This window comes from Heloderma suspectum, chromosome 5 (assembly GCF_057233095.1).
Source record: "Heloderma suspectum isolate Gila_16-S chromosome 5, 16-S_ref, whole genome shotgun sequence".
NCBI classification, from domain to species: Eukaryota; Metazoa; Chordata; class Lepidosauria; order Squamata; family Helodermatidae; genus Heloderma; species Heloderma suspectum.
The window spans coordinates 234,203,563-234,216,814 of NC_139462.1; the positions used below are offsets into that span (position 1 = coordinate 234,203,563).

At 46.6% G+C, this 13,252-nt stretch overlaps 1 protein-coding gene across 3 annotated transcripts in view; it reads right to left on the reverse strand.

The window, feature by feature from the left end:
* The window catches only part of LOC146345387 (NAD(P)(+)--arginine ADP-ribosyltransferase 2-like), a 29,005-nt gene extending 17,339 nt beyond the window's left edge, over positions 1 to 11,666 (reverse strand). For 2 of the 3 annotated variants that reach the window (XM_084860117.1, XM_084860115.1), the window contains exon 1: positions 1,570 to 2,002. The gene's annotated coding sequence lies outside the window, so the exon portion shown is untranslated. Of the gene's footprint in view, positions 1 to 1,569; positions 2,003 to 11,616 lie in introns of those variants that run through there. The other variant, XM_084860116.1, reaches the window with a different exon arrangement.
* Positions 11,667 to 13,252: the final 1,586 nt, after the last annotated feature.

Below are 13,252 nucleotides of genomic sequence, written 5' to 3' on the forward strand. Positions count from 1 at the left end.
ACTTCAGTCAGCTTCCCCCCAGAAATCGATTTATTTCTTCTTCCTGGATCTCATGACTATATTTCTCAATGACCAGATACTCCCTTGTGCCCATACGCTCTACCAGCTTGTCTATGTGGTACGTGATATCCCCAGCCATTGCACCAGGCGGGCAAGTCACCTTGCAGCCAACACCCCTGTCACAAAGCCATCTCGCTCTATTCCTAATGATCAGATGTCCCATGCCAAGAGCCCCCAGTCCCCAAAGCCATATCCTTAGCATGAGAAGCTATCAGTTCATCCTCCAAGGAATAGGTCCATTTTCATCTTTCTCAGAATGACCCCCTCCTGCACACAGACCCTCCTTCTCCGTGACACCAGAGAAGCTGTCAGCATGAGAGATGGTGTGGTGTTTTAGTCGGTGTGGTGGACTAGGACTGGGAGACCCAAGTTCAAATCCCTTGCATCAGTCACTCCCTTCCAGCCTAGCCTACCTCACAGGGCTGTTTTGAGGATAAAATGGCCAGGAAATCATCTCTGATACTCTGAGATCATTCGAAGCAGAGCAGGGTAAAAAAACTGAACGAATAAATGACTCCTACTACATCTCTTCATGTTTCATCTACGTACCCCTCAGCTTCTCCAGGACAGCCATCTCGGCCTCAAAGCATCACACTTCTTCTCTAAGAGCCAGGAGTCGAGCAGCAGGGCACAAACATACACTACACACAGCACTAAGTTGCGGACCCTGAGGCCCCTGCTGGCTTTGCCCCCTCGTGGCTGTTTTTAGGCTTATAACGTTATGTCCCATCTTGTGGGGTTTGTTTTTAAGCTAATTGTGGGAGAGGAAGGGGGGATACTTCCCTGGCCTCGGTGACACTTTTCTAAACTCTCAGAGAACCGTAACTTGCCTGGCTCCTCGCCTTTCTCTCTCTCAAGGATTTGTTGCTGAGGATGTTATTGACACTTTGCTGTTGGGGTGCTCTTCCGTTTGCAGAGCTGTGGACCCCACAAAACTGTCCCCCATATCTATACACACACACACACACACACACACACACCCCTCTGGCTGGCTTCCTTCAATTTCGATTGTAGTTAAAGTCTGAGCAACAGTGACTTATATGGGCAGACCTGCAATGAATTTCAAGCAGGCAATGTATAGAATGGATGAAAACAATAGTGTGCTTCTTAAACAAAGCTGAATAATATTAGAGGCTCAAGGATACAGATTATCCAGAGAGAAAACAAATGAAAATTGAAGAAGTTAAACCCATCCTTAGAAAAGACCTTACAATAAAAAAAATGTAAGAAGGAACAGAAAAAAGGAGATCAAAAGGCAAATAAGGAATGTAATGGTTTAGGAAAACAAACTGACTAGTGTGAGGACAGCATATGTAAAATGAAGCATACTTCTTAAAAACAAGCTGAAGCCAGTGTGAATATTAAAGCAAATGTTGGCATTCATGAGGCCATACAAGAAGAAAGTTTTAAAAAGCACATAAAGTGGAAATGGAAGAAAATACCCACAAATATTTGGATTGAAGTGAAATATTCAATGATGCTGTGGAAGGAAATTATTATTATTATTACCTGAAAAGGACCAGAAAGATGACCACACGAGGCGGGCTGAGTAGCCAGAGTCCTGGTTTTAGGGCTGCCAGAAACAGCAGAAGAGAAAGAAGCAGAACATGCAAAAGGGGATCTCTCTGCTTTGAAGCGCTTCTGAGAATTGTTACGATCAGAAATAACCTTTCACCTGGCACGAGAAAGTTGTTTTGTTGACATGCATTTACATCATAAGAGAGCTTCTCCGACTGACCTAGGTTGGTGCTGCTTCCGTGGGAAGGAGACAACCTCCATTCCCCTGCACTGTACAAAACCACCCAGCAGAGAATTCAGGTTTCACTTCCCTCACCTGGGTTGCCTGCTCCACTGCTCTTCCTGGCCTCGCCTGCTTTGTGAGAGGCTGGGGACAATTGTTTTCAAACTTGGTTCCTCCTTTGTAGCTTATGGGGGGGGGTCCTGAATGAGACAGAGCCAGGGGGGGCTTCCTCATCACCACCATCGTTGCCCATTCTCTTGCCCCCTCCCTCTGGGCCCAATTCACACAACCACCCAGGAGAGTGCAAGGCAAAGTGTACAAGCACTGACAGCAAAGAAGAGGAGCAACATGCCCAGAAAGGTCAGGGGCTGGAACTTGCCCCCTGCAGGGGTGTGGGTCATGACAGATGCCAACTGCGAATGCTGGCCTTGACAGAAGACGAGCTTCCCTGAAGGCCCGGTTTGCCTCCGCTACCCATCTTCCATTGCAATGTGCAGCTGCGGGAGAGCTTTGGGCATCTTCTTGGTCACACTCTCAGTTCACACAGGGTGACGCTGAGGTCCAACACCTGGCCAGGAGTTGTTCCTTAATAGATCAGTCCATCTGGGAAGTTTTCCCAAAAGGCGGGCAGGATGAGAAGTACCGGGTGGGAGAGGTTACGGGCAGACGCCAAGAGGGAGAAGGAGCAGGGCAGCCATTTTCTGCCTCATCTTCTCTAGCTCCCTACTGCAGGACTTGGACGGATGAGTAGCACTCATTCTTCCTTTGAGCATTGCCCTGGTACTAAGTTAGAAAGGGGAAGAGACTACTTGGAACTCAGCAAGATTAGGTGTTCACGTCGTAACATATTTTTCACATACACCTAGAAAAGGTAAATGTGAACTCAACAAGCCCATGTTTACAAACGTGTGGATCAACAGGTAAATGGTTTTTAGATATATGTTGTCTGTGGGCGTGTTGTCTGTTTATATGTTTTTATGTAAATGGTTTTACACCTGTACAGTATATTGTAATAGTTTTTAATCTTTGTGGATGGCCCAGAGAGCTTCGGCTGTGGGCGGTATAGAAATGTAATGATCACCAGCAGCAGCAGCAGCAGCAGCAACAGATGCACTCATCTGGGAACTGTGCAATTCCGGGGTGGGCAACTTGTAGGGCTCTGGATGTTTTGGCTCACAACTCCCATCAGCCCTGGCCAGCATAGCCAATGGTGAGGGATCATGGGAGCTGTAGGCCAAACCACAAGTTGTAGATTACTATTAGGGTAAAACAAAACTGGAGAACATTCAACAAGATCCAGAGGAATAATGGAATAAAGAGACGGCTGCAGGATTAATCTTTTCCAGAGATCTCTGCAGCCATTTATACATATTAGAACTGGCCCCTGAAAGTCCATTATCAGGGCCAAAACGTGTAGATCTACTTCTTGGCATGTATTTTCCAATATCCTGAGATTTTGTCTCTTCTTTCCTTTGTAGATTAATTCTGTCATGAGCCATGCTCACATGAAAAGTCTCTCCGGGCTTGATTAGGCCTGAATTTGTACAAGGCCATGGGCTGCCCTTCATGTTATCCATGAGCGTGGGCCCCACATGAGCAATGAGAAGCAGAGTCTGTTCATCCACATACCATGTGAATCTGGCCGAACTTGGAGAGTGAGGCAGATTGAGTTTAGTTCACTTTTTCACATCAGCTGTAGGTCATCACAAAAGCATGAAAGAAAATACCATAATTCAAGTACTATACAGAGTAGCGTGGTGGCAAATTCAGAAGTGCAGGGTCCCTTCATGCTCACTTACCTGGGAGAAAGCCCAATTGGCAATTGACTTCTGAGTAAACATGCATAGGATTGTGTGCTAAATCCTAAAATAAAATGGCTCAAGCCAGCTCTTACAATGAATATTGATAATTCAGTAATTCAGTAGAACAAGACATTGTCTTGCTTCTCCTTTGCACCACCCATCTCCCTCCATCTTTGTCATGATCATCAAGATCTGAAAGAAACTTTGCTATAAAATCCCCCCTGCCACCACCGCCACCGCCACTGCACTGTAAAGCACAAAAAGGCACCAATCCTAAACACACTTGCTAAGGGAGCTGGGGTGTTACTGTGGCCCTGTTCTCCTTCCCTGCCCTGGAATTGTGGGAGGGGGATCAAAGCGTGCTCTAGCTGGCTCCAGCTGTTGGTGTGGGAGTATAGTTTGGAGAATTACTAAGAACAAGTTTAAGCATCAGGAGTTTTTTGGGTGATGAGATCCCCCGCCACAAACAGACCTCAGTTCAGAGTATGTAAATCATTTATTTTATTTTTTTATTATTATTAAATTTATTAATCGCCCATCTGGCTGGTCACCCAGCCACTCTGGGCGACGTACAACAATAAAAGCAGTTCAAACAATAAAATTCAACATTAAAAACATCACATTTCTAAAATTACCCTAAACCCCCCCCCCCCAAATGCCTGCCTGAACAACCACCTTTTTAATCCGTGGTGGAAGCTCATTAAATCAGCTTCTGTGTTCTTTTCATAAAAGGTTCTAAACAATGGGGGGCACATTTTCAAGAGGAGGATAAGGGTCTAGGCCATTCACATCTCCACATCCTTATTTCCTAAAGGTACATTACATCTAAAAGGTGTGAGGCAAAAGCAGAACATAATAATAATAGTTATATAATAAAAATTAAGTTTCAAACAGCTATGTAACTTCAGATTACACATTACATTTAAATTTAGATTGTAATCTTCTAGGAGCAGAGACCTGACTTTTTTGCTTATGATTCTCTGTAAAGTACCACATTTATTGTAAAGACCAAATCTGTGCATCTTCCAGAAGCAAGTGAAGACATATTTTATCCAAACTGTCTTTTGGTTGCCAGCAAGAGAGAAAGATGCAGTATAGAATCATAGAATAGTAGGGTTCGGAGGGGCCTACAAGGCCATCGAGCCCAACCCCCTGCTCAGTGCAGGAATCAAAGTCAGAGCATCCCTGGCAGGTGGCTGTCCAAACTCTTCTTGATGCCTCCAGTGTGGGAGAGCCCACCACCTCCCTAGGGAATTGGTGCCATTGTCGTATTGCTCTAACAGTCAGGAAGCTTTTCCTGATGTTCAGCCGGAATCTGGCTTCCTGTTACTTGAGCCCATTATTCCGTGTCCTGCACTCTGGGATGATCAAGAAGAGATCCTGGCCTTCTTCTCTGTGACAACCTTTCAAGTACTTGAAGAGTGCTATCATCTCTCCCCTCAGTCTTCTCTTCTCAAGGCCAAACATGCCCAGCTCATTCAGTCTCTCTTCAAAGGGCTTTGTTTCCAGTCCCCTGATCATCTTTGTTGCCCTCCTCTGAACCCTCTCCAGCTTGTCTGCATCCTTCTTAATGTGCAGTGCCCAGAACTGGACACAGTACTCCAGATGAGGCCTCACCAGTGCCGAGTAGAGGGGAACTAGTACTTCCCTGGATTTGGAAGCTATGCTTCTATTAATGCAGCCCAAAAGGGCAGTTGCCTTTTTTGCAGCCACATCACATTGTTGGCTCATATTCAGCTTGTGATCGACAACAATTCCAAGATCCTTCTCGCTTGTAGTGTGGTTGAGCCACGTATCCCCCATCTTGTAACTGTGCATTTGGTTTCTTTTTCCTAGGTGCAGAACTTGGCATTTATCCCTATTCAATGTCATTCTGTTGTTTTCTGCCCAGCGCTCCAGTCTATCCAGATCACTTTGAATTTTGTTTCTGTCTTCCAAAGTATTAGCTATCCCGCCCAATTTTGTGTCATCTGCAAATTTGATCAGCATTCCCTGCACCTCCTCGTCCAAGTCATTCATAAAAATGTGGCTGAGTACTGGGCCCAGGACTGACCCCTGCGGTACCCCACTCGTTACCTCTCCCCAGTTTGAGAAGGTCCCATTGAGAAGCACTCTTTGAGTCCGATTTTGTAGCCAACTGTGGAGCCACCTGAGAGTTGTTTCATTTAGCCCACTTTGAGCTAGTTTGCTCATCAGGATATCATGGGGCACTTTGTCGAAAGCTTTGCTGAAGTTGAGGTATATGATGTCTACAGCATTCCCACGGTCCACAAGGGAGGTGACTTGACCAAAAAATGAGATCAGATTCGTCTGGCAGGATTTGTTCTTGACAAATCCATGTTGGCTTTGAATAATCACTGCATTGTTTTCAAGGTGCTTCCAGATGGATTGCTTTATCATCTGCTCCAGGATTTTCCTAGGGACTGATGTCAGACTGACTGGTCTGTAGTTCCCAGGTTCCTCCTTTTGGCCCTTTTTGAAGATAGGGACCACATTAGCCCTCCTCCAGTCCTCTGGCACTTCCCCCATCCTCCATGATTTCTCAAAGAGAATAGACAGCGGTTCTGAGAGTTCTTCTGTCAGTTCCTTTATTACTCTAGGATGCAGTTCATCTGGCCCTGGAGATGTGAACTCATTCCAAGTCATTAGGTGTTCCTTGACCATATGCCTATCAATCTCAAGCTGCAATCCTGCCCCTTCAGCCTGTACTTCGCCTTTTGGGAGAAGACTGAGCCGAAGTAGGAATTGAGCACCTCTGCCTTTTCTTTGTCCTCTGTTATCATTTTGCCATCCTTATTTAATAGCTGAGCCACCATTTCTTTCCTCTGTCTTTTACTTTGCACGTAGCTGAAGGAAGCCTTTTTGTTGCTTTTAGCATCCCTCGCTAACCTCAGCTCGTTCTCAGCTTTAGCCTTCCTGACGCCATCCCTGCAATTCTGTGCTACCTGCCCGTACTCTTCCCTTGTTACTTGGCCTTCTTTCCACTGCCTATATGTGTCCTTTTTTGTTTTGCAGGTCATCCCTAAGCTTTTTGTGAAGCCACATTGGCTTCTTCTGTTGTCTTCCACCTTTTCTTCTTGTTGGAATTGCTTGTGATTGTGCCTTGAGAATTTCCTTTTTTAAAAGCTCCCACCCATCTTGGACTCCTTTTCTCGTTAGCGTCGCTTGCCATGGGACCTTCCTGATCATTGTTCTGAGTTTATGAAAATCAGCTTTCCTAAAATTCAGGGTACGCGTTTGACTACACTGGGCTTTTGCTTCCCTTAGGACCAAGAACTCAAGTACAACATGGTCGCTTTCCCCCAGAGTTCCTGTAACTGCTACTTTATCCACTAAGTCATCTCTGTTGGTTAGGATCAAGTCAAGGATAGCCGATCCTCTAGTTCCTTCGTCTACTTTCTGTAGGAGGAAGTTATCCGCCACACAAGTCAGGAATTTCCTGGAGGGGCCATGTTTTGCAGAATTTGTCTCCCAACAAATATCGGGGAAATTGAAGTCCCCCATTACTACTACATCATGCTTCCTTGAAACATTGGCTATTAGCTTTTCAAAAGTTTCATCCTTGTCCTTTCCTTGATTGGGTGGCCGGTAGTAGACTCCGACCACCAGGTTCCTTTTATTCTTTGCTCCATTTATTTTGATCCAGATGCTCTCGATGGGGCTACCAAGCTCATCCTCTTGTATTTCTGTGCAGAGATATGTCTTTTTCACATACAGTGCAATCCCACCTCCCTTTCTGTTCCTCCTGTTCTTTTTGAACAAGTTATATCCTTCAATTGCTGTATTCCAGTCATAAGAGTCAGCCCACCAAGTCTCAGTTATACTTATCAAGCCATAATTTCCCTCCTGTATTAAGAATTCAAGTTCGTTCTGTTTGTTTCCTATACTCTGGGCATTAGTATATAGACATCGAAGACCATGTGCTTCATAGTCTGGCTTTCTTCCTACATGCGTCTGAAGACTATTATTGGGCGCTATCAGAGCTGTTCTCTCCGTTGCAGTGCATGCGCCTATGTCCATTGTTACCCCCAACATTACATCTCCCTTCCCCGTAGGATTCAATTTAAAGCCCTCCTGATGAAGTTCTTCATGCTGTGGCCAAACACATTCTTCCCAGCCTTTGTGAGGTGCAACCCGTCCCTTGCCAACAGCCCATCTTCCAGGAAGTATAGCCCGTGGTCCCAGAATCCAAATCTCTCGTGTCGGCACCACCTTCGCAGCCAGTCATTCACCCGGAGTATTTTTCGTTCCCTTTCTAGCCCTCATCTAACTACTGGAAGGATGGATGAGAAAACTATCTGGGCCCCAAAGTTCTTGAGTTTCCTTCCCAAAGCTTCAAAGTCTGACGGGATCTCTTCGTAGCTCCGCTTGGTGGTATCATTTGTTCCCACATTGATGAGAAGAAAGGGATCCCTGTCAGTGGGTTTCTGAGTGTGGGCAACCTTTCAGTCACGTCTGTAATACGTCCTCCCGGGAGATAACATACCTGGCAAATCCACGGGTCTTCGCGACATACTTGGGTCTCGATCCCACCCACAAGGAGTCTCCCACTACTACCACTCTTCTCTTCTTCTTGTTGTAGGCCTGGGTTTCATCGCCTGTTTGACTGACCTTCAGCCTCTTGCTCACTCTCATGCAGGTTCCCCTGTGATTCTTCCTCTGCAGGCTGTCCTCCAGTCTCATCCGCAAGTACCTGGAATCGGTTCCACAGCTCCACGGCTTCCACTGGTGCAGAGTGGCGTCTAGTTCTTCTTCTCCTCACTGTCACCCTTTTCCAAGGAGTATCCTCTACTCTATTTTTCTTCACCTCAGCATTTCCCACTGCCTCATCTTGCTTTTGCTCTTCCAGCTTCTGGTCTTCACTTTGCTGCTGTAGATCCCCCATTCTGTCCCAGAACTCTTCATGTTCTATTATTCCCCGTAGGGTCGACAGTCGCTGCTCCAGTCCTCTCACTTTTTCCTCCAGCAGCGTGATCAACTTGCACTTGTTGCAGGTGTAGGCCATGTGGTTCTCAGGCAAGAAAACAAACATGGCACACACCTTGCAGGTCACCACCACTGGAGAGTCTTGTCCTTCCATTGCCTCTTTTCCCTTTTTGTGTCTAGCTTTGTGATTGTTCTAGACTAGCCTGTGCCTGCTCCTCTGCTAAGTAGAGGTTAAAAGCAGAGTCCCACTGGTGTGGAAGTGTGTGTTACAAGACAAATAAATGAAAAAAAAAAGTTTGTTAAAAAAGGAGAAAAAATGTTAGGGGCCTCCCCTTTGACCTCCCCTGGCCAACTCCTGTTTGCTCCCCCTGTTTGCTCCCCCTGTTCGCTCGCTCTCTGGGAGCTTGCTTGCTTCTATAGTCCCTGGACCAGCTGGAGCAGCTTCCTCTGCTCTGCTCTGCTCAGCTGGGAGGCGGGAAACAAACACTATACATCCAATCAATTAATTAAATAAGCAATACATCAAATATGGACAACAATAATGATGCAGTTTTTTTCTACGTCAGATATCATATGGATAGAAGAAAGCTCCATGGGGCTTATTCTGAAGTACAGGGGCTTACTCTCAAGTAAGGGTAAAGCTGTTTATATGGGAGAAGTGTGTGTGTGTATGTTGGGGGGGGAGAACAAGAGAAAAGCTGCTTTACTTAACACTATAATTTAAAGACCATCGGAGTTGCTGGTAATGTGTACTTTAGGCCCTCACCCTCTGCAGGAACAGCGAAAAGAAATGCAGCAGGCTGCAGCCTTCCCCAACCTGGTGCCCTCCAGATTTGATGGACAACTCCCATTGGCTCCAGGCAGCATACTGGCCATGCAGGCTTGGGCGGGGCGATGATAGGATTTGCAGTCCAACACAGGGAGGTTGGGAAAGGCTGGCTGAGAGACGTGATGCAGACGTTCTGTGCCCAGGCCTGTGCAGAGGCGGGTGAGGTGGCTTCTGCATCAGGTCTCCCAATATATCCTCACGCACACGTCTTCTCAGGTATTCATTCTAGGTATTTTTATCATTTTGACATAATTTTAAGCTTTCTTTTAATTTGTTTTTCACTGATAGACCCCCTCCTTCTTCTCTCTGTCCCCCCAGCCCCCCCCCCCACCTGCCTTTTTTGGCTGCTGCCACCACCAAGCTGACTGGGCTGCTAACTCATCTGAGTCTGACGGTGGTCAGTGTGTCCTCGGTTGCTGTGCAGCTCCAGAGCTGCCTAGGCGTGCTGAAGGGGCAGGGGCAGGCGGAGCCTGAAGAGGCCGCCCATCAGCAGGCAGGAGAGCGCCGCTCGCGAGCTCAGGGTCAGTGTCAGCGTCTCCAGCGGCAGCTTCAAGAAGGCAGCCACCGAGCCCACATGGCTGCTTCCCTGACACCGGACAATCTCAGATGCAGGCACAGGCGCCGCAGTGGCAACAGGCCAAGGAGTCTGCTGGCTGGGGAGGCGCCTCCTCCAGTTCGGAGGGTGGGGAGTCTGCAAGGCGGTAAGGCAACCCTTTGCTGGCTGGGCTGAGGCTGCCTTGCCCAGGTGGGCTCTCTGGGGGGGGAGGGGAGGGGAGGGGAGGAGGAATTCGCTACTCTTCCTGCTCCACACCCAGCACTTCTCGAAAACAGTGGCGAGAGCAGCTGCTACTGCAGCCTGCAATAGCAGCAGCAGCAACATCCACTCCAGGGCTCACTACAGCCTCCTGCCCCACAGCAGGAGGATGGGACCCAGCTGGGACCTGGCTCCAGAAAACGTACCGGGTTTACGACCCAGTGAGACCCGCCAGGACTACACCTCTGACCATACATGAAAGTGCATCAAAATACCAATGTCCAGTTCCACAAGTGATGATGTATCACTGAGTTTGTCAGTGGCTTTGCCAAATAACACTGTCCTGTAGATAGGAAGAAATGAGAAATCCACTGAATCTTAATGTGAACCTACTGAATGTCACACTTTTGAACCAATATGCATATATTAAGCAAAATTGGTACAAATATGCCTAAATTAGGAGAGTTACCCAGAAAATTGTATATCAATTTTCATACACACTTTTAAAAGCAAAACTCTCAAAATGATGCAGAAAAACCAAAATTGACAGATACATCCAACCCTACCTGGGGATTATAAAAGCATCTGAACCAGGAGGGAGATAGCAAATTGCCTGGGCCTTTGTGAAAAATCCACTCATTCATTGATCAATTTCTCTTGGAGGCATCTTATTCCTGGGTATTTATATGCAGAAGATGCTCCTTTCAAGAGATAGTCCGGCGTTTCCCAAACTGTGCTCAAATTACACCAGCTGGGGAACTTCAAGATTTGGCAAAAGTCCTATGAACCAGCATATCATGAGATAAGAATAAGCAATGCCATCTTGCCCTCCCTGGACTTGGAATCTCCTCCTTGGCCAGCTACTGTCCCCAGTATAACTGTGCCTTTTCAGGTGATGCTCCCAGAAATGTCCCCAAACCGTGGCTTCTCCCACAGCTTCTCCCTGTTGACAGACTTAAAAGTGTATCTCCATCATGACCACAACCAGATCCCTGCTCCCCATCCACTCCAGCAGCGAGCCAGCTATAGAGTGGACCACTCTCATCCTAGCAACAGTGCTCTCTTCTTACTGGATTACCGTACATGGATTCCCTACCCTATGCAGAACATCCTGTGCCTCAGTTCCAGCCATGAAAGCACCATCCCCACACATCTTCCAAAGCAATTTTGCATTCGAGTCGAGGTGCATATGCACAAAGAATGCTTAATAAAGTTTGTTTTCACACTTTTTTGAGAGGATCCCATCTCAAAGCCACTGATGATTCTGAAATCCAGTCACATTCTTCAGGAATGCTTTCAGACTAACGAATTTATTACAGTGGTTCTTTTGTTTAGATGCTCTTCTGGGTTACCTTCCATTGCCCAATGAGACCATACTCAAAGTTTTAAAAGCTTATAAGAAAACCAGTAGTGAAGCCTTGTGAAAAGTGCAGGAGTGGGAGAAACATTTGCTGTGGGGGAGAAAGTCTTAGCTGTGGAAGTAAAAAAAAACCCAGTGCTCTACCTTTCTGAGAATGGTGAAGTCAGGTTCTGTTTTGTCATATCTTCTAACCAGTGGCTTTTCAGCCAACAAGAGCTTCTTGCCAAATTGCGGAGAGTTAAAAAAAAACCAACCCCAACCTAACAGAGTTTCCAGCCACAGAACATGAGCTTCCTGTGGCTGACAGTGTTCTATTTCTGGTTACACAAGATGCAAAGCAGACTTTCTAGCAGGATGCAAGACACCTCCCTTATAGTCAATCTATGCATAATACTTACCACGCAGTGTATGGGGGGATTCAAAAGGAGGATGCCCCCCCCCAGCTACCCTTCTTTCTTCTATACCACTGATAATGGCACAGGAAGCGCTCGGATGCCCCTTTGCTGCTGCTCACTGCAGAAGAGGTGTGTGCATAAAAGCTCTCACATACCTGCATCTCTGTGACTGGCCATTATTTTGTACAGCTGCTGAGATGGGGATTGCCAAAATGTAGCATTCAAGTGACCCTCATTTGCGTGGGGGGAGGGAATTTAGGCCCCTGAACAGGGTAGGCGGATGAATTTGCATCTTCGGGGGGGGGTGCACCTTGGTGTGTGTGGGGGAACTCTCCCTTACCTCACCTGGCCCAGTTCATCTTACTCTGAAATAATTTTAAGAATATCATATGTTAGTTTTATACAGCCGTCAATCTGCAAATCCATCACATATACACAGTAGTCATTTTAAAAGATGGCATCGCCACAAGAAGAGAAGCACACAAGTGAGGGAGAGCATCTCAGACTATTTCACAAAAAAATGAGAGACAAATGCAGACTGAATTGCATGAAAAAAACCTGATGGAGGGGAAAGACTCCTAGCTCCAAAGTTGTTGTTGTTCAGTCGTTCAGTCGTGTCCGACTCTTCGTGACCCCACGGACCATAGCACGCCAGGCCTTCCTGTCCTGCGCTCTCTCCCGGAGCGTGCTAAAGTTCATATTCATTGCATCCGTGATGCTATCTAGCCATCTCATCCTCTGCCGTCCCCTTCTCCTTTTGCCTTCAGTCTTTCCCAGCATCAGGGTCTTTTCCAGGGAGTTTTCTCTTCGCATTAGGTGGCCAAAATATTTGAGCTTCAGCTTCAGTATCTGTCCTTCCAATGAGCAGTCAGGGTTGATTTCCTTTAGGATGGACTGATTTGACCTCCTTGCAGTCCAGGGGACTTGTAAGAGTCTTCTCCAGCACCACAGTTCGAAAGCATCGATTCTTCGGCGCTCAGCCTTCCTGATAGTCCAGCTCTCACAGCCATATGTTACTACTGGGAAAACCATAGCTTTGATTAGACGGACCTTTGTTGGCAAGAGAGCTTCGGCTATTGGGCGGTATAGAAATGAAATGAATGAATGAATGAATGAATGAATAAATAAATAAATAAAATGTCTCTGCTTCTTACTATGCTGTCTAGGTTTGCCATAGCTTTCCTCCCAAGGAGCAAGCGTCTTTTAATTTCATGGCTACAGTCACCGTCAAATGAGATCAGATTCGTCTGGCAGGATTTGTTCTTGACAAACCCATGTTGGCTTCTAATAATCACTGCATTGTTTTCAAGGTGCTTCCAGATGGATTGCTTTATCATCTGCTCCAGAATTTTCCCAGGGATTGATGTCAGCCTGACTGGTCTGCA